The sequence below is a fragment of the Schistocerca americana genome, chromosome 8, assembly GCF_021461395.2.
Source record: "Schistocerca americana isolate TAMUIC-IGC-003095 chromosome 8, iqSchAmer2.1, whole genome shotgun sequence".
Classification (NCBI taxonomy): domain Eukaryota; kingdom Metazoa; phylum Arthropoda; class Insecta; order Orthoptera; family Acrididae; genus Schistocerca; species Schistocerca americana.
In genome coordinates, this window is record NC_060126.1 from 35,776,721 (window position 1) to 35,801,483 (window position 24,763).

The window sequence follows — 24,763 nt, forward strand, 5'->3', positions numbered from 1 at the left end:
ACACTGTATTTGTGTGTGAGTGTGCGACCCCCCGGCAGATGTGCCCTAGGCGCGCGTCTAGGAGGCGCGCAGGAGGCGCTCGGCGCTGGACGGCTCCGGGCTGCTCCAGAGCGGTGGTCGGGCTCCAGGACTGCGGCGCGGCGCCGGCTCGGCACGTCAGAAACCGGTCGGCAGCATTTCGCGGTTTCGCAGGCGCTGGAGGTGGTGTGACGTCAGAGCGGCCGACGTCAGCGGAGAGTCCGGAGCGGCCAGGAGCAGAGGCCGCAGTCGGGCGGCGCGCGCCAAAGCCTCCAGCCTCCAGCCTCCAGCCTCCAGCCTCCGGACCCAGGGCAGCAGCCACGGTGAGCCAGCCCTCCTCACAGCAGGCGATTGCGATTTGTCTCGCCTTCATACTACCCCTTGTTTTACCTTTTTCTTAGATTAGGATCGTCCGTATGCATCTGAATAAACATTAGATTTGTTTTGTGAGACGCGTTTCGCCTCAGCCGTGTGTTCTGATACTGCTCAACACGTGCTCTTGCTGTACCGCTGGTCAAGTTGTTGTTACGCCCGCGGCACTGATGAACATTTTCACTGCGGAACACAGAACCACACTCACACTTCTTAGCCTGTTTGGAACATTTCTGGAAATGCACACGGACGATCCTAAACAAAAATCAACATTAATGTGATACAAGCAGCCACTGTGCATCGGCAGATCAGAAACATTAAAAATGCAACTGATTTCTTTATTAGCTCCAGCCGACCCAGATGCACCTCTCCAAGGATTTACAGTCTAATTGAATCAATAAAAGGCAATGCTTTTGAATGCTAGAATAGACGTTTTATCCATTTATGCACAAAGCGTTTCGGAGAATGATAGCATTATCAGGTGTGTTTTTCGTGTATCTCACCTAGAAACGACGTCATCTTCTTTTTCCTGGTCGCATGCTGTGTCTCCACGGTCTCGGCATGTTATTCTGAATTTGGCAGTCTCAGCAGACGTGACAGGATGCACTTCCTACCGCCACGCCTGTCCACACCTCTGCCCTTCCCCCACCGGGGCGGGAACTGTGTACTGTGTACCCCACTCTCCAAGGACGTAGCCAAGATTTTGTCAAAGGCTGGGGGGGGGGGGGGGGGAGGAGTCCGATCTCTTAAACTGGTTCTCAAAGAGACTTATATTGTTCATTTATTCTGAAAATTTCCATAAAGAATGCTGAACCATTTTATTCAACAATGAACTTGGAGTTTTCACCAAGCACAGATATAATCTCTTTACTTAGGATGGGGTTGGGGTTGGGTTGTCTGGGGAAGGAGACCAGACAGCGAGGTCATCGGTCTCATCGGAATAGGGAAGGACGGGGAAGGAAGTCGGCCGTGCCCTTTCAAAGGAACCCTCCCGGCATTTGCCTGGAGCGATTTAGGGAAATCACGGAAAACCTAAATCAGGATGGCCGGACGCGGGATTGAACCGTCGTTCTCCCGAATGCGAGTCCAGTGTCTAAGCATTGCGCCACCTCGCTCGGTTTTACTTAGGAATGCTGTATTTTGTCAAATCACTAAGAAGCGGTCGTATCTCCCTTCACCCTCGAAGGTCATTCTAGACTCTTCTTGTTTGAGCCTGCATTTGTGCTGAGGAAGTGATCAGGAATGGACTAGCGCTAATTTTTTAGGGCACCACGATTATTACCGAAAGGGCTTTTGGAACAAAGAGGTCTCTTTTCCATAGAGAAGCTACAATTTTTGGTGGCGAAAATGCAAGGGATCTGGAATTATTAAACCTTACACTTTCCCAAATTTCCTCATTTTAAGTATCCATCTGCCACTTCTTGCAGTGTAAGAAAGATCATAGTTCACAATAAAGAATTTCCGGGCAGACAAATGGATGAGCCCAAATGAGAAGAATTTGGGTTTTTATTTGTTTATCACTGGAGAATTTGGAAAAGCTGCTAGTTGCATACTGTTTTAAAATAAAACAAAATGTATGACAACAATAGATTAATTCTGAAATTGCATTTTTTTGCTTTATTCTCTGTGTTTGGTTATTCGATAGCGCATGAATTCACACATATTTAACATTTTAAAATTGATAAACCACCAGACACTTATGTACTTTAAAGATTTCTTGATAAGTGGCGCTTATAATATATTTTAAGCTGATATTTTGTATTGAAGGAAGTGTTTGGCAAACTGCTTCCTCAGTTGAAAAAGCTGCTTGAGAGGAGGGTTACTTGGGGAAATAAATTGGACTGGAAACATAACTTTTTACATTTTTAAAATGGCCAATTCTTGGGATGGTACATAATTAAAAACACGACACTCGACTTTAAGGATAATTTTTGAAATAAACAATAGTTTATATTAAGTAGCTAGTCTATTGGTGGTATTTTTACTTACACTATACTACTGAAAAAAATTAAGAAGTTGTTCTCAATCACTATACCTAACTTAAGCACTTTTTCTAAATTCTGAGGGCACTTGAACACTTTTTGATATGCTTTTCCATTTTGTTGGAATGTGACTGTAAGTATTCCTTAAAACAATATTTAAAACATACTACCTTCCTTTTTAAACAGAAAAAGTTTCAAACAGGTGGTTTTTCTTAACAATCTCGTAACTGTTCAATAGTCCATTGTCTACAACACTGTAAATATCACAAAGACGAGGTTATGTTGCTTCTCACTCAACAACATGAACTTGAACGACTGTTAGATGGTCAGACCAGTGCTTCTAATTCCAGTTAACTAAACAACTCACAGAACTGCATGAATTACATGTAATTACCAGCCACTCAAAATTTTATATACTACTTATTTGGAATAATACCAATAGCACTAATATTTACTTAGAATAACTGGAATTTGAATAAAAAATTTATCCGTAATTATTTTAGTTAGGGGTGTGTCACGTACCGATTCCAATTCCACAATTGCACCAATAGCGAATTCTCTAGGAATCGACTAGCATAGGAATCGAACAATTCCAGTGTCTTGGGCATAGATTCTTTGTTATTAAACCTTTTTTAAGTTAGTCTTCTCATTTTATCTTCACAGCAGTGCAGTCATACGAAAATTGATAACGAAAGGAGCAGAATAGAAAACTATAATCTGTTTCAAATGTCGCTACATCTGACAATAAACCATTTTTCTGTTTTTTTTTTTCACTGAAAACGGTGTAACATTTACGAATACATTTATCACTAAGAAACACATGCCAGCTGTGTAATATATTTAATAATAATATAATCATACAATATTCAGTGATTTGACACGGATTGTAAACTGTATTACAAAACAAAGCGATGAGCTAAGGACAATGCTTTTTATACCGCCTTATCACTACTCAGCCGTTCAACGCGGACCGAGAGTGAAGAGTAACACACCCCCTTCCTTAGTATAGCAAGTTGGAATTCTAGTAAAAAAAAAAGACACGCTTGTCTCTTCTTTCCTTGCATTCTTAGTAGTAATGGCAACTATAAACATTTTCTAACTTTTCATCGGAGTATCTTCCCATTCCGTTAATGTAATTGGTAAATTACACATTCTATCAGTGATAACTTTAAAAAGTACTTTTTTTGTAAATGTCCAGATTTTGGGCAATTCCCCATTTATAGATGTCCTTTTCACTCGACATCAGCCCGACCTACATGTCTAGCCGAGACTAAATATAAAAAGAAGTCTTTCAGTATTAAGTTCGCCGGGAAAATTTTAAATTTTCCAATTATTTCATAGGCCGAAAGTCAGTTAACAGCGCAAGTAAGAAATGGAGACCATTAACTCAGTATGTTTCCATTCGTAAATGATTGCCGTTCCTCAGCGCTTAACAGAAGAGTTTTCTCGATGGCGTCAGCAAGACGTCTGAGAGCGACGGCAAGCAATGAGGCAGCTTCACACACACCACTGCAGTAGCGCCGCTTACCTGAAAAATACCTCCAAGAGCCGAAGCTCGGGTTGTGTGCTACCACTCGCCTTTCTTACAAAGCAAGACTAAACAACTCCTGGACTGTTATCGCAGTCGCTCGTGCCTGTTCACGTTCTTGCTCGCGAGCAGAACATTTGCGGCGTGGTTGGGAGAGGGGGATTCCGCGCGCACAGTGTGGTCAAGAGAATGATACGTCCCCTTAAAAAAATTATTGAATTACTGTGCTGATAAACCTCTTACATTATTTGATTTTCAAACAGCTGAGCAAAACTGAACGTACTCAGACATTTCGCTCTTTACCTATTCTGATCAACACTAAACTGACTTTCAATAATCCCTACAAAAGAATGGCCCTGACTAACATTAACCTATACCTTTCACAAATCACTTACCTCACAAAAATCTTCGTTACTCGAACTACTGCAATACAGCGAGCGCAACTACTGCCAGCTAAATAAAAGATTCAAACTACTGAAGGCACTAACTACTGATAGGCAAAGTTGGCAAATGAAAGATTTTGATGGAGAACAAACAATGTATTTACCTTAATAGTGTTCATAAGTCATAATATATATAGCAGTTCATGACATCCATTATTACAAAAGTACTGTATCTGATGGACACAAGTCCAGATCATCTGCTCTCAAAAACCCGCCATCTCACTTCCCCACATCCACCACTGCTGGCGGCTCACCTCCAACTGCGCAACGCTACGTGCTGTTAACATCCAACTGCCCAAAACTACAATAGCGAGTTCCAACAATGCAAACCAGCCACAGACTGCACGCAGCACATTCAGTGATTTTCATATAGAGCGCTACGTGGCGTTACCAACATAAAAACCTAAACAGCCTACTTACAACAACACAGGGGAAGAATGAAATTACAATGAAATCCAGACCATTAGCTGCTTACAGGTGTTGATAAATATCAACGGGGACAGTTGAAAATGTGAACCCCGCCCGGGACTCGAACGCAGGATCTTCTGCTTACATAGCAGACGCTCTGTCCGACTGATCCATCGAGGACACAGAGGAATGCTCGACTGCAGGGACTTATCTCTGGCACGCTCCCTGTGAGACCCACATTTCCAACTTACTGTCCACAAACTACATTTGTAGTGCCCCTGCCCACTATACTTGTTACTCGCAGCAGTCAATCTACCGATTCCCGTAAGAGTTTGAGCAATGTGAGTGCATCCGCACTGAAGAAGATCATTGGCCGGTGAGCCTAACCTATATGAAGCCGAAAGAACAGATACCATCTTTATACACAGGAGAAGGCCCAACCGTGAAATAGGGAAGAACCAGTTTTAAAATCGGTGTCACCTAATAGCGGCAAGAGCGAGTCGCAGAGAGCGGAACCTTATGCTGCTACGCAGAAAGGAAGGTTCTCAAAAACTTTAGTGGAACGTAAGACCCTTAAGTTTTCAGGAAGTTCGTTTTAGTAAGGCACTATACAGGATGCTTGTCCTAAGAATCGTCAAACGCATTTTCTCCGGTGCTTCAGCAGATACCCGCAGTTTCGTTTTGGCAAGTGTAGCTGGAGTCAGCTCAAACAAATACTGCTGGCCATGTCTTTCATGCGACACCCAGGGCCGACGGAGGCGTCGATTTGTTTCCCATTACAAAGCATATGATTTTCAAATCGGAATTTTACGTGCCCATTCGACAGAGCGTTTCCAGATTAGTCCTGTGCGGTATTTTATGGACACGTATTGCCAGGCCCAGAAAAGCACGAGGAGTAACCCGTAGACCAGCTGCTGAGCCACTGCACGTCTCTGGACCGCACTGACTGATAGCGGCGTGCGGCAGCGGTGCTCGGTCACTGCCAGACCTCTAGCTTACTCTCGGTATTTTACTGACCCTGTTTACGCACACCGATAAAACGAATATCGCTCTGCAGTAGTTCTAGACCGAGCTGTCGCATGGCCACGTAAAATTCCGCTCTAAATTTAATTTTGTTTGTAACGGGGAAGCAGGCCGGTGTGGCCGTGCGGTTCTAGGCGCTTCAGCCTGAAACCGCGTGATCGCTACGGTCGCAGGTTCGAATCCTGCCTCGGGAATGGATGTGTGTGATGTCCTTAGGTTAGTTAGGTTTAAGTAATTCTAAGTTCTAGGGGACTGATGACCACAGATGTTAAGTCCCATAGTGCTCAGAGCCATTTTTTTTTGTAACGGGAAAAAAACTGGGCGTCTGATCAGAGACACAGTGAGAAGTATCTTCTTGTGTATGTGGTGTCTGTAGACTACCACAAAGCCTTTAACCTCATCGACAGAGCGACACTAGTCCAAAAACACAAACATCTGATGGGAGGCACACACCCATTGGCAATCACAATATGCTCAGATACAACAATATCCAAATATCAGACAGCATAGCAATATCCACCAACATAATCCAGACAAACAGAGTTCTAGAAGGAGATCCAATTAGCCCAACGTTATTCAAAATCATGAACGCAGACGTCAGAGACATAATCAGGGACACCTCTGCATCACTTATTCTCTATGCAGACGACTTGGCAATAGGCTCAGAAAATGCAGAAGAACTCCAAGAGGTCCTCAACAGGCTCACATCGTGGGCGAAAAGAAATAGATTACAAATAAACCACAACAAAACCAAACAAACTTCTTTTAGGAAAGGAGGGAAACAGTCTTCCATAAATACAATGACTCTGCACAATAAACTTTTAGAGGTAGTACCAAAATTCAAGTATCTTGGACTCACCCTGCAAACCACCTTGTCATCCTTCAGTAACCATGTCAAAGAAAGAGCTGCTGTAGCAATAAAAGCCATCTACCACATCCAACAGCCTCAACAAATATCAATGGATACAGCAATGTTACTGTTCAAGTCAGCCATTTCCCCAATAGCTGCCTATGGGCTCAGCATCATATGGGAAAAACTCATCCTAAGCGACCTGATAACAATAGCAAAAGTCAAATCTCTTTATATGAAGAGTCTTCTAGGCATCGGGAAGTCAGTACCCTCCAGGCTAACATGTGTATTAACCAAGGCAAACTATTTCATCGACGACATCAAAATGCGGTATTGGCTGCAAAATAGCAAGCCCGACGAAAATGGACGTCAAACCCTCACCGAGAAGTACAGAGCCATCTGGCCCTATTTCTACTCCACAGGCGCCATAATGACGGACGAATGGAAACAAGCAAACTACAAGTTACGACACGTAGTAACGCGTTACGTCATGCATCGATTTCACCACAGATTCTGCCAAATCAAGAGATTTCACCAGCCGAACGAAGACTGTGTTTGTGATTTGTGTAAGAAACATTGTGAGAGATACCACGCTCAAAACTGCAAAATGAAAACCTCGATTATAAAACTAGCTCTATTATCAAACTGGCTTCATTTGTAATTTCTCTTTGCTCATTGTCCGCTTTCCAATTAATGATATATGGTGTCTTTTCGGACATGTGTGAAAGGTCAGAGACCACATATTTGACTAAGGTGATGATGGCCAATGATCCGTTCAGCCGCGATGCACACCAGGCCCGAGCTGTTACACAATCGGCGAGATGCCGCGACTGATGAGGCTAACGACCAGGGGCACAACATCGGCAGCGGGTCCTCTAAGTTGAGAATCCACGTCGGACTGGAGTCGTGCTCGGGTAGTCCGTGCGGTTGTGGCGACCGTTGTGTCCGGATGGCGTAGTGGTCACCGAATCTTGTAGTACGCAGGAGACCTGGGTTCGAATCCAATCCTAGTAGAAATTTTCAACTTGCCCCTTTGATATAAATCGGCGTCCACTGGCAGCTAATGTGTTTCACTCCTTTGTGTCTTAATGTCTCTTTGGGCTGACTCCAGTTACACAACGCAAGAAGGAAACTGTAAATATCCGCTGAAACACCAGACTAAACCCGTCCGACCACCCATAGGATGAACAGCCGTCGCGTCATACCACGCAAAAGAATACGGAAATGGAAAATGTGAAGGATTTGAGCGTGTACAACAGGTTTTAAAACTTGAAAAGAAGCTCTCTGAAAAGAAGGGACAAGGGAAGAACAATCAAGTGAAGGTGCCGCTCGAATAAGCTACAAAATTACACCACATTTGACAAATCCACTTCCCCCTTTCGTGGATGGTCGTGTAAGAAAAGAATACTTCATAGTTGCAGCAAAACCTTTATGTCGACGTCAGGTAGAGCAATTTCGCGTGGTGCCGTTATCAAACATTATAGTCGTCCCATACAGGTTACGGTAGGCGACGTATAGAGCCAGCTTGTTAAATCTTTGAACGGAGTTGGTTGCAGATTCTTTAGCGTTCTATGAAAGTGTAGATACCGCAGGCATACTGCTGGATGGGACGTTCTTACCACTGTTGCAGAAAATGTACATTTGTCGTGGAATTTATTAGTTTTTGTGTTAACAGACGGAGCGCCTGTACAATCAGAATTCCTAGCATAACTACTGGAAGAGGAAAAATGATATAACCTGATGTGCAACTTGAGCTAGTTCTTCTCTAATACGACACGGACTATAAAGACAATCTAAATTCCTCCACGCACTCGCCTCAGTATCGATTTCCTCGTTTACGCCGTTCCCCACTCGGTACGCCTGCTGTGAAGCCGTCTTACACAGCGCTTGGAAACGGAGTTCTCTGCTGCTTGGGAACGCCGCGAATTTGCGTCTTCTCCGTTAGAAACACGGTAGCTATCACTGCGTCTGAGCCGTGGTAAAAATTTACTGTTTTGAAGAGCGCGCGCAGCGCGTAGTGTGAAGCAGTCGCCCTCCGTTTCTGGGGGGTGGCACCGCTGTGGCAGTCGCAGCTCTGGTGTCTCCCTCTGGTGGGAAAGGGGAAAGGTTGCCTGTTCACGTGCACTTAAGGGGCACTATGAGCTCGCTAGCCGGCGAGTCTGGTGAGTTGGTCAGCCGGGTCAGTGTGGAGCAGTCAGTGTCTGTCCGTCGTCCGGAGTGCTAGTATGTGTTAGGCCGCCAGTCTGCTCGAGTTTGTTCAGGAAATGGTGATTGGCGGTTGGATCGATCGGTCGGTCGCGCAATGGTACACAAGATGACTTGTCCGTCTTGAGCGTCGGCGCATGTGAGGTCGCCACGTCAGTGGGCCGCGCCGTATAGCGAGAGATAGAGGCTTCGCGGCCGACACGAGAGCAATAGGAGTCAACTCACATCAGTCTGGCCGGGGCGAGCTGCGACGCCGTGAGACGGGAGGTCGGCGCGCCTTCCTGCGTCCGTTGCAGCGGCTGGCAGCGGACGGTTCGGGAGAGCGATTTGGGGGTGCTGCGCCAGGTCTTCGCCAGAAATCGCAGTTTATTAGTAGTTAAGTGATTCGTGATATGTTGTTTCATTTACTTGTTAAATTTTACTTGTTTTCTTGGTCAATCTCTCGTCCCCAGCTTGCTCGTCTGTCTCCCGTCCGCATTTGTTAGGCAGTTAGTGTCTGTCTGTCTCTCTGCCGTACGTTAATAGCTGCCTCTGTCATGTTTGTCGGATTCGGTGTTAACGAATTTATTACTTGAAGTGTAACGGCCGAACTCCTGAAATATGCTTTTATCTTGCCTAACATGTTGAGAGGCGGTATATGTGTAATGTAGAGCGTGTTTGTATATTTTATGTAAGACTGCATTTCATGGGTTTTTATTTAAATGGTCATTTTAGTATATGAAGTTGCCACCCTTCCACCGTAAGAGTTTTTTTGTTTTTTGTTTTTTAATCAAGTTGCACCTTCGGTGGCAAGTTAATTTTATAATGTTAGTGTTTTGTACCATTTCCATCCCTCCTACAGGGTGCATAGTTTATATGTTTCTCTGAGTTGTTAAAATTTTTAGTTTAAAGTAATCTGGTGTGTTGCAGATTTGCACCAGTGTAGTCTTTCAGAGGTGGTTGTGAGCGGTCGTGACTACGGCCGTGTCAAAAGGGAGCGGTTAGGTTCTCAGCCCAAAAGCTCATACTGTCAAAATATGTTCTTTCTGCCTCTGAATAAATTGTAACTTGATATGTAGAGGGTGCTTTCTGATTATAATTTTAAATTTGTTTAAAAAAAGGGGCTTTTAGGAATAAAATTTCCATTTGTTGAAAGAAATTTAATTGTTTTCGTTAGTTACCCAGTGGCAACTACTTCCATGCACACATAGTGTCATTAAATGTGTTAATGTTATTGATGAATCGCTAGTAAATAAAGTAAGTTCTTAAAAAAATGGCTCTGAGCACTATGGGACTTAACATCTTAGGTCATCAGTCCCCTAGTAGTTCTTACTTAAACCTAACTAACCTAAGGACACCACACACATCCATGCCCGAGGCAGGATTCGAAACTGCGACCGTAGCAGTCCCGCGGTTCCGGACTGTAGCTCCTAGAACCGCACGGCCACCGCGGCCGGCTAAGTTCTTAAGAAAAGGTTTTGAAAGTAAAATCCACGGTTCAGCGTCGACGTCCGAAGACATCTGTCTGAGAAGACGCGAGGTTCAGAAAGTTCCAATTTTCAGCTGATTTGATGATTTTGTGAACGTGTAGATCCTGGTGGACTTTTATGGTAGGTATCCCGAAACATAGATTTTTGATATGGTATCGGAACGGTAAAGGAGTTTTGCTATTTGGGGAGCAAAATAACTGATGATGGTCGAAGTAGAGAGGATATAAAATGTAGACTGGCAATGGCAAGGAAAGCGTTTCTGAAGAAGAGAAATTTGTTAACATCGAGTATAGATTTAAGTGTCGGGAAGTCATTTCTTAAAGTATTTGTATGGAGTGTAGCCATGTATGGAAGTGAAACATGGACGGTAAATAGTTTGGACAAGAAGAGAATAGAAGCTTTCGAAATGTGGTGCTACAGAAGAATGCTGAAGATTAGATGGGTAGATCACATAACTAATGAGGAAGTATTGAATAGGATTGGGGAGAAGAGAAGTTTGTGGCACAACTTGACCAGAAGATGGGATCGATTGGTAGGACATGTTCTGAGGCATCAAGGGATCACCAATTTAGTATTGGAGGGCAGCGTGGGGGGGTAAAAATCGTAGGGGGAGACCAAAATGAATACGCTAAGCAGATTCAGAAGGATGTAGGTAGTAGTATGTACTGGGAGATGAAGAAGCTTGCACAGGATAGAGTAGCATGGAGAGCTGCATCAAACTAGCCTCAGGACTGAAGACCACAACAACAACAACATCGGAACGGTAAGCATATTGCATTCTCATATGCCGAGTGCATTTTCTGTGTTTTATTTATGATTACGAGTGCCACCGTTTTCATCCAATGATCCGGAATTGAATCTTTCTCACGATTACCTCCGGGGTATTGAACAAGTTATTCAGGAAACCCGCCAGGACATCCTGGGATCTGTGGCGGCGAGCCTGGCGCGGGTTGACGGCGACGCCCTGGCCGCGGTTTCCCACTGACCAACGGGTCGATACCGGTCTGCTGTGGACTCGTTTAGAAAATGTTTCAACACTCGAACTTGAGGTTTACTCTAGTCGCAGGTGGGTTGGGTACGCAGATCCCGTCCCAGAGGCAACGCAGGCGCGACGAGGCTATGGTTGTTTTGGTTGCGTATGGAGTACCACTGGGCTGTGTCCGTCTGATTAAGAATGCGATAGGGTTTTACGAGAAGTTGAGGGGTTGGGGTTGTGAACGGGCTGTGTGTAAACTTGTGTTTGGTGTTTTATGTACGAGGGTCACTCCAAAAGAAATGCACACTATTTTTGTAAAAACACTGTTTTCATTCTGCATGTGTGTAGATACATCCTTCCCGCTTGTTTTCAAACTTAGTTCAACCTGTTCCCGTGAGTGGCGCCATCACAGCATGTCTTCAAAATGGCTGCTACACTTGACGTTCGTCACAAGCAACGTGCTCTCATAGAATTCCTGTGCTGTGAAAACGAGACAGTGGGAAATATCCACAAGAGGTTGAAAAAGGTGTATGGAGATGCTGATGTCTATCGCACTACAGTTAGTCGGTGGGCAAGCAGGTTACGTGATGAAAGCGGGCACGGCAATACTGAGGATTGTCCTCGCAGCGGCAGGCCTCGTACTGCACACACTCCAGACAATGTGCAGAGAGTTAACGAATTGGTGACTGCTGACAGACGCATCACAGTGAACGAATTGTCGCGCTACGTTGGGACAGGGGAAGGAAGTGTTTGCAGAATACTGAACGTTTTGGCGTTAAAAATGGTTTGTGCCAGGTAGGTTCCCAGATATTGACAGTGGCTCACAAAGAAACAAGAGAAACGGTATGCAGCGAACATCTGGAACAGCGCGAATATGGTGGAGATGAATTTCTTGGAAGAATTGTGACAGGTGACGAAACATGGCTCCATCATTTTTCACCAGAGACGAAGAGGCAATCAATGGAGTGGCATCATGCAAATTCACCCAAGAAAAAAAATTCAAAACCACACCTTCTGCTGGAAAAGTTATGGGTACGGTTTTTTTCGATTCCGAAGGACTCTTGCTTGTGGACATCATGCCAAGTGCAACCACCATAAATTCTGATGCATGTGTGACGACACTAAAGAAACTTCAAGCTCGACTGAGTCGCGTTCAACCACATCGGCAAAAGCAGAATGTTTTGCTGTTGCACGACAATGCACGGCCACATGTCAGTCAAAAAACCATGGAAGCGATCACAAAACTCGGATGGACAACACTGAAACACCCGCCTTACAGACTTGACTTGGCTCCATGTGACTATCATCTCTTTGGGAAAGTGAAAGACTCTCTTCGTGGAACAAGGTTTGTAGATGAAGACTCTCTTGTGCACGCTGCCAAACAGTGGCTCCAACAGGTTGGTCCAGAATTTAATGCACGGGTGTACAGGAGCTGCTTCCAAGATGGCCTAAGGCAGTTGAGAGGGATGGAAATAATGTGGAGAAATGAAAACATTGTTCCTAAAGGATGTATCTACACACTGTAAAACTTTCAAACATGTAGAATAAAAGATGGAATTTAAAAAAAATAGTGTGTATTTCTTTTGGAGTTACTCTCGTATGTGTTATTGCTCCCTAACGAGAGTTGTAAAGGCTAATTTTGGGCGTCTGTGAGAAGCTTCTGGTGGTTCGTTTCCAAAATTGTGAATGAGAAAGTGGGGAGAAGTTTGCTTTGTTTTCGTAAAATTTTGTGGCTTTGTCCTGAATAAGTGTGCAGATGGTGTGTTGGTCTAGAAAGTCACTTATATATATATATATATTAGTGCTGTGTCTGACGCCATAGACCATACCCCCGAGCCATACAGAATGACTAGGAGTATGAGCTGGGGCCAGACCCTACTAAACCCACGATTTAGTAGGGTAGCAAAAACGTATCAGTAGAGATGCCAGAGACTGCAGGATTGAGGAGCAAGTGTCCCACCTTGCCGGGCCTTGAGGACGCCCGTACGTGTCAGGAACAGAACGAAACGGTGGTATGCGAGATGGCACAGCGTCTACAACGTCATCTGTGGTCTCTATTTCCGACCGAGGGCGTCACCGGCCGAGCAGAAAAGCCAAGGTGCGCGCGACAGGACCACTTGCCGGGAATTTTAATCGCCATCAAATTCCGTGCTCGTGGACGTCGCCGCTCACAGGTATCAAGTGTTGCGTTAACTACGGGGAAGTAGCGACTGGTCCGGCTGACCTGGAGCTTCCAGATGCGTCGGCGTTTCCCTGCAATTCATTACGGAAGGCAGCGCGCGCGGCGGTGTTTACGGCGACAGCGTGGGCGGGGCCTCGGAGGCGGTCAGCAGCTGATGGCTGGAGGCGGCACCGCTCTCTGGAGCGCGCAACACTCTGCGGACGTCGCTGTCACAATTATACAGCACTCCCCAACTGCAGTCCGGAGGTTGCGCCTCACTTACGCGTAATTTTATCCATAGTGGATTTGACCTCTTGATTGTTATAATTCAGTGTTAAAATGTGAATTCAGCCACCCGTGCTGCAAAATCACTAAAATTGACGCGTTTACAAGGTGCAAACCTCCATCGTCAGAATATGAGACCTGAGTTTCTCCTGGCGTATATAACTTTCAAATAACTTCCGGGAATTCAGCCAGGTAACACTTTCAGCGACCGCCGATATTTCGGTGGGAGAACACCCCGCCATTTTCGAGGCAAACTGCAACGGACAGGCGATGTGCTTACAAATTTAAAACCTGCAATGCAATGCCACCGTTGTCTTAAATAAACAGGATTATGTACAAAAGATGCAACGTTTACTGTCTGATTCAGCGTATCGCAGAATCGATGCTGACTCTACAAAAAGCGTTGAGAGAAAGCCCAACAGCCTCTTGAAGAAAAATGGTTTGTCGCAGGACTCCTAGGTTATATGACGTTCACAAGGAAGGGGTTCCTTTCCGCCTCAGGAACTCAGCTGATTTTTTACGTCGTTTGGAGGGACTGCGGTTGAATGACTTTGATATTTTAGTGAGTTTCGATGTGGTCTTTCTCTTCACTCGTGTTCCTCTGTCTGATTCGTGGCGGGTAATTGAAGCTAGGTTTGGTGCTGAATTAACTAATCTCTTCCGGCATGTGTTGACATCCATTTACTTTTTATTCAATGACCAGCATTACGAGCAGACAGATTGGGTTGCGATGGGTAGCCCGTTGTCTCCTGTGATCGCAAATTTGTTTATGGAAGACTTCCAGGAACGTGCATTGGAGTCGGCGCCTTTGAAACCCGCCTGTTTCTTTAGATATGTTGACGATACCTTTGTTGTTTGGCCTCATGGTAGGAAGAATTTGAATGCCTTTCTAGAGCATCTGAACTCGATTCACCAGAACATTCGTTTTACGATGGAGGTGGAAAAGGATGGTTGCCTTCCCTTTCTCGACGTGTTGGTTAGGAGGAAGGATGATGGATCATTGGGACATGCAGTCTACAGGAAACGTACTCACACCGACTTGTACTTACAAGCTAATAGTTGTCACCATTCGGCTCAGCGTGAAGGGGTACTTCGTACCTTGGTACACAGGGCACATATCGTTTCTGACGCTGAGACTTTGCCAGCTGAGCTGTCCCATCTTGAAGTTACATTTCGTCAAAATGTTTATAGTGATAGACAGATTGAACGTGCGTTGCGCTATCGACCAACTGTACATCGGGTGATTGATGATAATTCTGAGTCAACACCAAAGTCTACTGCCTTTTTGCCTTACGTAGGAAACACGTCCAACAAGATCGGTCGTATTTTACGGAAATACGATGTGAAATGTGTTTACCGACCTCCATCTAAAATTAGAGCACTTTTGAGTTTCGTTAAGGATGGTCTTCGACTGCGTAAGGCGGGTGTATATCGTCTTCCTTGTACCTGCGGCATGGCACATATTGGTCAAACTATCAGGACCGTGGAGGACCGATGTACTGAGCATAAACGGCACACACGATTACAGCAGCCAAATAAATCTGCTATTGCCGAACATTGCTTTGATACTGGTCACCCCATGTTATATAATAACACCGAGATATTGGCATGCACGTCCAGCTTTTGGGACAATGTTATTAGGGAGGCAGTTGAGATTAAATTAGCGAGCATCCTCGTTAACAGGGATGGAGGTTTCTGTTTAAACTTGTTTGGAACTCGGCTCTCTCCCTTGTCAAAAAACAGAGGGACAGAGTCAATGCTACCCCACTTGCGAATTCATAGTCTCACTATCAATAGCTCTGACTTTGGTCATCTTTGGTGGCACTAGTGTTCAGTGTGTCTGTTATCTTTCCTGCTTCAGTCCGAGAACCGAGGTTTTAAATTTGCATGTACGCCGCCTGTCCGTCGCAGTTTGCCTTGAAAATGGCGGGGTGTTCTCCCGCCGAAATATCGGCGGTCGCTGAAAGTGTTAACTGGCTGAATTCCCGGAAGTTTTTGAAAATCGTTAGAATAATTCCGCAAAAATTTTATAAAAGTGGTAATGGTAAAAATATTACAAATTCGTGGTCCCTCCTTGTGACAGTGTCTTCCTGAAAAGTGCTTCAACATCATTGGTCCAGTCGATAAAACAAAATGGTGTGAACTGACGTCTGCTACAGCAGTAGCTATTCGCCTGCATGGTCCGTAGACATCCAGGAAGTGCGCACGCACGCGCACACACGCGCGCGCACACACACACACACACACACACACACACACACACACACACACACACAGGGACTGGAAATGGCCGGAAAAGGCCCTATGAACATGTGTCCAGAAATGTATCGTTGCAACCGTAGATGGGTCTGACGAATGGCAGTTCCTCTGGCCACACCACGCGTCCTCAAAATGGTTCAAATGGCTCCGAGCACAATGGGACTTAACATCTGAGGTCATCAGTCCCCTAGAGCGTAGAACTACTTAAACCTAACTAACCTAAGGACATCTCACACATCTATGCCCGAGGCAGGATTCGAACCTACGACCGTAGCAGTCGCGCGGTTCCGGACTGAAGCGCCTAGAACCGCTCGGCCACCGTGGCCGGCTGACGCGTCTTCCTTGTGTGTTGTGGGCTGTGTGATTCACGCCGCGTACTGTAAGCAGCAGAAGGGTCCAGTATTCATCTAGGGGACAATCAGAGATGGTATTTGTGTAGGATCAAGCAGGCGGAAACGGTCAAGAGGCAGCACGGCTACACCAAACCGAGTACACCGCGCGGGATAGCCACGCGGTCTGAGGGCGTCTTGTCACGGTCCGGGCGGCTCCTCCCGTCGGAGGTTCGAGTCCTCGGGCATGGATGTGTGTGTCGTCCTTGGCGTAAGTTAGTTTGATTAAGTAGTGTGGGCTTAGGGAGCGATGACCACAGCAGTATGGTCCCATAAGACCTTAGCACAAATTTCCAAAATTTTCCAAACCAAGTACCCTCACAGACACCAACCATGTCATACAATACTGCAAGCCTTTTTTGCGTGTTTCTGTGATCATCGGTGCTTCCAGACAGACGAACGTGCAGGGAGGCGGTGGACTGTGCGTACACCAGATTTGGAAGATATTAACCCTAGTACGAGCTCCAGGCAGATGGCTCATCAACATGATGTAAACCAAAGTAGGGTTAAGTTTATCATTCTACTGCCTCTATCTTCTGCAATACACGAGAAACACAAGGCGCGTGGTCAGAGAAACTTCCATTCGTCAACGCCATCTACCGTGGCAACGACGCATTTCCGGACACATGTTCATAGGACATTTTCTCCTCCACTTCAGCCGGCCGGTGTGGTCGTGCGGTTCTAGGAGCTTCAGTCTGGAACCGCGTGACCACTATGGTCGCAGGTTCGAATCCTGCCTCGGGCATGGATGTGTATGATGTCTTTAGATTAGTTAAGTTTAATTGTACTCGTGGTGTAGGGGTAGCGTCTTTGATTCATAATCAAAACGTCTTCGGTCCCGCGTTCGATCCCCGCCACTGCCTAAATTTTGATAAATAATCAGCATTGGCGGCCCAAGACTTCCGGCATTAGAAGTCAGCCTCATTCTGCCAACGGCCTTGTCAAAGAGGGCGGAGGAGCGAATAGAGGTTCAGGGCACTCTCTTCTCCTAGGGGTGGGAAATAGCCCCTAAAGGCGGAAGAATCAGCAATGATCAACGACATGAGGATGCAGAAGGCAATGTAAACCACTGAATTAGACACGTAACGTGTATCCACAGGACATGTGGCCTGTAATTGAAGAAGTGTCATGATGATCTCTCCACTGGAAAAAGATTCCGGAATAGTCCCCCATTCGGACCTCCGGGAGGGGACTGCCAAGGGGGAGGTTACCATGAGAAAAATATTGAATAATTAACGAAAGGATAACGTTCTACGAGTCTGGGCGTGGAATGTCAGAAGCTTGAACGTGGCAGGGAAACTAGTAAATCTGAAAAGGGAAATGCAAAGGCTCAATCTAGATATAGTAGGGGTCAGTGAGGTGAAGTGGAAGGAAGACAAGAATTTCTGGTCAGATGAGCATCGCGTAATATCAACAGCAGCAGAAAATGGTATAACAGGTGTAGGATTCGTTATGAATAGGAAGGTAGGGCAGAGGGTGTGTTACTGTGAACAGTTTAGTGACCGGGTTGTTCTAATCAGAATCGACAGCAGACCAACGCCGACAACGATAGTTCAGGTATACCTGCCGACGTCGCAAGCTGAAGATGAACAGATAGAGAAAGTGTATGAGGATATTGAAAGGGTAATGCAGTATGTAAAGGGGGACGAAAATCTAATAGTCATGGACGACTGGAATGCAGTTGTAGGGGAAGGAGTAGAAGAAAAGGTTACAGGAGAATATGGGCTTGGGACAAGGAATGAAAGAGGAGAAAGACTAATTGAGTTCTGTAACAAGTTTCAGCTAGTAATAGCGAATACCCTGTTCAAGAATCACAAGAGGAGGAGGTATACTTGGAAAAGGCCGGGAGATACGGGAAGATTTCGATTAGATTACAGCATGGTCAGACAGAGATTCCGAAATCAGATACTGGATTGCAAGGCGTACCAAGGAGCAGATATAGACTCAGATCACAATATAGTAGTGATGAAGAGTAGGCTGAAGTTCAAGACATTAGTCAGGAAGAATCAATACGCAAAGAAGTGAGACACGGAAGTACTAAGGAATGACGAGATACATTTGAAGTTCTCTAACGCTATAGATACAGCAATAAGGAATAGCGCAGTAGGCAGTACAGTTGAAGAGGAATGGACATCTCTAAAAAGGGCCATCACAGAAGTTGGGAAGGAAAACATAGGTACAAAGAAGGTAGCTGCGAAGAAACCATGGGTAACAGAAGAAATACTACAGTTGATTGATGAAAGGAGGAAGTACAAACATGGTCCGGGAAAGTCAGGAATACAGAAATACAAGTCCCTGAGGAATGAAATAAATGGGAAGTGCAGGGAAGCTTAGACGAAATGGCTGCAGGAAAAATGTGAAGACCTCGAAAAAGATATGATTGTCGGAAGGACAGACTCAGCATACAGGAAAGTCAAAACAACCTTTGGTGACATTAGAAGCAACGGTGGTAACATTAAGAGTGCAACGGGAATTCCACTGTTAAATGCAGAGGAGATAGCAGATAGATAGAAAGAATACATTGAAAGCCTCTATGACGGTGAAGATTTGTCTGATGTGATAGAGGAGTCGGTTTAGAAGAGATAGTGGATCCAGTATTAGAATCGGAATTTAAAAGAGCTTTGGAGGACTTACGGTCAAATAAGGCAGAAGGGATAGATAACATTCCATCAGAATTTCTAAAATCATTGGGGGAAGTGGCAACAAAACGACTATTCACGTTGGTGTGTAGAATATATGAGTCTGGCGATAGACCATCTGACTTTCGGAAAAGCATCATCCACACAATTCCGAAGACGGTAAGAGCTGACAAGTGCGAGAATTATCGCATAATCAGCTTAACAGCTCATGCATCGAAGCTGCTTACAAGAATAATATACAGAAGAATGGAAAAGAAAATTGAGAATGCGCTAGATGACGATCAGTTTGGCTTTAGGAAAAGTAACGGAACGAGAGAGGCAATTCTGAGGTTACGGCTAATAATGGAAGCAAGGCTAAAGAAAATATCAAGACACTTTCATAGGATTTGTCGACCTGGAAAAAGCGTTCGACAATATAAAATGGTGCAAGCTGTTCGAGATTCTGAAAAAAGTAGGGGTAAGCTATAGGCAGAGACGGGTCATATACAATATGTACAACAACCAAGAGGGAATAATAGGAGTGGACGATCAAGAACGAAGTGCTCGTATTAAGAAGGGTGTAAGACAAGGCTGTAGCCTTTCGCCCATACTCTTCAATCTGTACATCGAGGAAGCAATGATGGAAATAAAAGAAAGGTTCAGGAGTGGAATTAAAATACAAGGTGAAAGGATAGCAATGATACGATTCGCTGATGACATTGCTATCGTGAGAGAAAGTGAAGAAGAATTAAATGATCTGCTGAACGGAATGAACAGTCCAATAATGAGTACTTAGTATGGTTTGAGAGTAAATCGGAGAAAGACGAAGATAATGAGAAGTAGTAGAAATGAGAACAGCGAGAAATTTAACATCAGGATTGATGGTCACGAAGTGAATGAAGTTAAGGAATTCTGCTACCTAGGCAGTAAAATAACCAATGACGGGCGGAGCAAGGAGGACATCAAAAGCAGACTCGCTATGGCAAAAAAGGCATTTCTGGCCAAGAGAAGTCTACTAATATCAAATACCGGCCTTAATTTGAAGAAGAAATTTCTGAGGATGTACGTCTGGAGTACAGCATTGTATGGTAGTGAAACATGGACTGTGGGAAAACCGGAAAAGAAGAGAATCGAAGCATTTGAGATGTGGTGCTATAGACGTATGTTGAAAATTAGGTGGACTGATAAGGCAAGGAATGAGGAGGTTCTATGCAGAATCGGAGAGGAAAGGAATATGTGGAAAACACTGATAAGGAGAAGGGACAGGATGATAGGACATCTGCTAAGACATGAGGGAATGACTTCCATGGTACTAGAGGGAGCTGTAGAGGGCAAAAACTGTAGAGGAAGACAGAGATTGGAATACGTCAAGCAAATAATTGAGGACATAGGTTGCAAGTGCTACTCTGAGATGAAGAGGTTAGCACAGGAAAGGAATTCGTGGCGGGCCGGCGGGCCGCATCAAACCAGTCAGTAGACTGATGACCAAAAGAAAAAAAGTTCTAAGTTCTAGGCGACTGATGACCTCAGAAGTCGCATAGTGCTCAGAGCCATTTGAACCATTTTGAACGACTTGCGCCGTGTCCTACACGTCGTGTAAACATTAACTGAAATTTCTGCATAAGGGATAATCTCTGATCCCCGATTGCAAGAGAGAAGGTGGTTTCTGCGGCGCGCAGCGCTTCTCTGTGGATTTTGTTAATAAGCGGCTAGCCAATACGGAAAGGACACTCTGGTGCTAGTGCTCCAGTTTAGGGCACGTACATTGAGTTCTTGTCTGAGGCTAATGTAAACATTTTGAAAGTCAGTCATCTTGTTAAATTTAGAATTTAGAAAATTTAATGATTTAACGATTTTCTGGAGTCTTAATAGACAGATAAAAACCATATTTTTGTTATAAAAACCATATTTTTTGCTATATAAAAAGAATGTAGGATAATACACCCTTTCTTAATGTGGATAGCTAATTTTATTTCAAGTGGTACAGCATACACGAACCCCAATGTGTTGCTCATCGGAATAGAACTTCGGACGGATGGACTCAGGCAGCAATCCGCTAGCCTGTGCACGGTCTGAACTTTTCTGGGAAAATTTCATTCACAACAAAAGAATTTCCCTCTTTCTTTTAGAAAAGAAGCATTATTCTGGACGGATAATGCTTACCAGGATCCGGTCTATGATATTGTCATTCCCGAGCGGGAAGGCGTACCGGTCCCCTGCACGAATCCGCCCAGCGGATTTGTGTCGAGGTCCGGTGTGCCGGCGAGCCTGTGGATGGTCTTTAAGGCGGTTTTCCACCTGCCTCGACGAATGCGGGCTGGTTCCCCTTATTCCGCCTCAGTTACACTATGTCGGCGACTGCTGCGCAAACAGTCTCCACGTACGCGTACACCATAATTTACCACTCGTCTGGTGTGAGACGTTCCCTGGGAGGTTCACTGGGGGCCGAATAACACAATAGGCTTGGGTTCGGTGTGGGGCGGCGGTAGGGTAGGTGGACTGCTGTTGCCTGTTGTGGGGTGATTAGATTAGATTAGTTTTTCGTTCCATAGATCCGTGCTGAGGAGATCCTCGTGGATGTGGAACATGTCAATTTTTTTTAAAGCTGAAATAACAATACTAATACCATGAATATACGGGGTGTTACAAAAAGGTACGGCCAAACGTTCAGGAAACATTCCTCACACACAAAGAAAGATAATACGTTATGTGGACATGTGTCCGGAAATGCTTGCTATCCATGTTAGAGCTCATTTTATTACTTATCTTCAAATCACATTAATCATGGAATGGAAACACACAGCAACAGAACGTACCAGCGTGACTTCAAACACTTTGTTACAGGAAATGTTCAAAATGTCCTCCGTTAGCGAGGATACATGCATCCACCCTCCGTCGCATGGAATCCCCGATGCGCTGATGCAGCCCTGGAGAATGGCGTATTGTATCACAGCCGTCCACAATACGAGCACGAAGAGTCTCTACATTTGGTACCGGGGCTGAGTAGACAAGAGCTTTCAAATGCCCCCATAAATGAAAGTCAAGAGGGTTGAGGTCAGGAGAGCGTGGAGGCCATACAATTGGTCCGCCTCTACCAATACATCGGTCACCGAATGTGTTGTTGAGAAGCGTACGAACACTTCGACTGAAATGTGCAGGAGCTCCATCGTGCATGAACCACATGTTGTGTCGTACTTGTAAAGGCACATGTTCTAGCAGCACAGGTAGAGTATCCCGTATGAAATCATAGTAACGTGCTCCATTGAGTGTAGGTGGAAGAACGTGGGGCCCAATCGAGACATCACCAACAATGCCTGCCCAAACGTTCAAAGAAAATCTGTGTTGATGACGTGATTGAACAATTGCGTGCGGATTCTCGTCAGCCCACACATGTTGATTGTAAAAATTTACAATTTGATCACGTTGGAATGAAGCCTCATCCGTAAAGAGAACATTTGCACTGAAATGAGGATTGACACATTGTTGGATCAACCATTCGCAGAAGTGTACCCGTGGAGGCCAATCAGCTGCTGATAGTACCTGCACACGCTGTACATGGTACGGAAACAACTGGTTCTCCCGTAGTACTCTCCATACAGTGACGTGGTCAACGTTACCTTGTACAGCAGCAACTTCCCTGACGGTGACATTAGGGTTATCGTCAACTGCACGAAGAATTGCCTCGTCCATTGCAGGTGTCCTCGTCGTTCTAGGTCTTCCCCAGTCGCGAGTCATAGGCTGGAATGTTCCGTGCTCCCTAAGACGTCGATCAATTGCTTCGAACGTCTTCCTGTCGGGACACCTTCGTTCTGGAAATCTGTCTCGATACAAACGTACCGTGCCACGGCTATTGCCCCGTGCTAATCCATACATCAAATGGGCATCTGCCAACTCCGTATTTGTAAACATTGCACTGACTGCAAAACCACGTTCGTGATGAACACTAACCTGTTGATGCTACGTACTGATGTGCTTGATGCTAGCAATGAGTCGCATGTCAACACAAGCACCGAAGTCAACATTACCTTCCTTCAATTGGGCCAACTGGCGGTGAATCGAGGAAGTACAGTACATACTGACGAAACTAAAATGAGCTCTAACATGGAAATTAAGCGTTTCCGGACACATGTCCACATGACATCTTTTCTTTATTTGTGTGTGAGGAATGTTTCCTGAAAGTTTGACCGTACCTTTTTGTAACACCCTGCATACAATACACCATTTGTTTCTATTAACCAGTTAGAGCTAAGGCGAGGATGAAGCCTCTCCTTCGTTTCTAGTTCCCCGGTTCAATACACACATACGCACACTCATATAACAAACATCAAATACAAGAAATTTTGATTTCTCAGTGAAGAGTGAAGAGTCAAAACATTATCTTTGATACTGCAACATTAACTCTGGTTTTTATCTTTTTTTTTTTTTACGAATAAGGGGGCAAAAATCTTTCTCGTGCATTACGTAGCCTCCGCCACAGACCGTGCGCCGGCTTTCGGAGTACTAACCGCGCCGTAACGCTTTAAACTGCGAGAAGGTGCCAAACGGATCGATGAAGTAACGGCGAGTGAATGCCAGGCCAGTGTCACGGGCGTGCCGACAGCGGACGGAGCCTGCGGTCGCGATGACTCAGCGCCGGTGCGGCCAAGTCATCGTCCGCGGCCCTCGGCGCCTTCCTCAAACAAGGCAGGCAACCACCTTGCAAAGCTGGGGTGTCCAACCTTCCAGCCCACCTGCACCACAATGCAAGAAGACGATGTGTTTTTGGGCCGCAAGTAATATACAAAGAGAATTCAAGAAGTAGAGGCACTTCCGCAATTTCTCGCCGTAAGGCTTGGCAACACTGCTAGTATCCAGGTTTCTAATGGCTAATGGCTCTGAGAACTGTGGGACGTAACATCTGAGGTCATCAGTCAGTATCCAGGGCTGCAGAATTGTCGTCTTACAATATCCTTTCCCTTAGTTAATTGCAATAATGTACCAATTCTCTCTTGAATGAATGTGTATTGCACTGGGCGACTGTGCAGATAAAAAAAAATGAAAAAATGAAAAATAGAAAAAACAAGAATATTATGAATGTTTGTGAAGTTAAATTGCAGGACATTTTCTAACAAAAATCTTGAAGATTCTCTGAAAATAATAATAATTATCATCATTACTTTTTTTTCTCCGACGACAGAGATTGGCTGGAGCAAGAATTCTTCTTTTGCATCTCGGCGATGTCGATCCCGGGACTTCACAGCTGCGACGATCGACGATTTAGTATTGACGGTTCTGCACGATCCCAAATAAAAACGGGAGGGGAATGAAAATGGCACCAGATGCTTAATAATAAATCCACGTCCGGGCTATTGAACGTGTTATTATAAATTCGATGCAGGCTCTTGAAATTATTGTCGCCACAGGATGTAAATCTTGCTGGTAAAACTTATATAACGTCCAGTGTGAAGTATCGGGTTTCTAAAAGAATGAATTACCTTTTCCTGTTTTGTTGTCTTTAACGATGATTGTATTCGACGTTTATTCATCAAGATAAGCTCTTTCGAATTACAATGGTTTTTTAATCGTTCCACCTTTTCTATATGCACACCAAACATTAAAGTCACAATTATAATTGCAATGGCGTACTATCCCTTTCATACCACTATATACTCGTATATATACGGGTTGGTCCATTCACAGTGACCGGGCCTTGACTTCGAACGTCGTGTACAGTTCTGCCACTGGGGACAAGAGAAATTACGGGACGATGACAGATTTTTTGCACGCGTTCTATTTAG

At 44.9% G+C, this 24,763-nt stretch overlaps 1 protein-coding gene across 1 annotated transcript in view; it reads left to right on the forward strand.

Annotated features, from left to right (window-relative positions):
- The first annotated feature begins 302 nt into the window (after positions 1-302).
- The window catches only part of LOC124545221 (D-xylose transporter), a 355,683-nt gene continuing 331,222 nt past the window's right edge, over positions 303-24,763 (forward strand). Inside the window, exon 1 of the mRNA XM_047124093.1 lies at positions 303-341. The gene's annotated coding sequence lies outside the window, so the exon portion shown is untranslated. The remainder of the gene's footprint in view (positions 342-24,763) is intronic.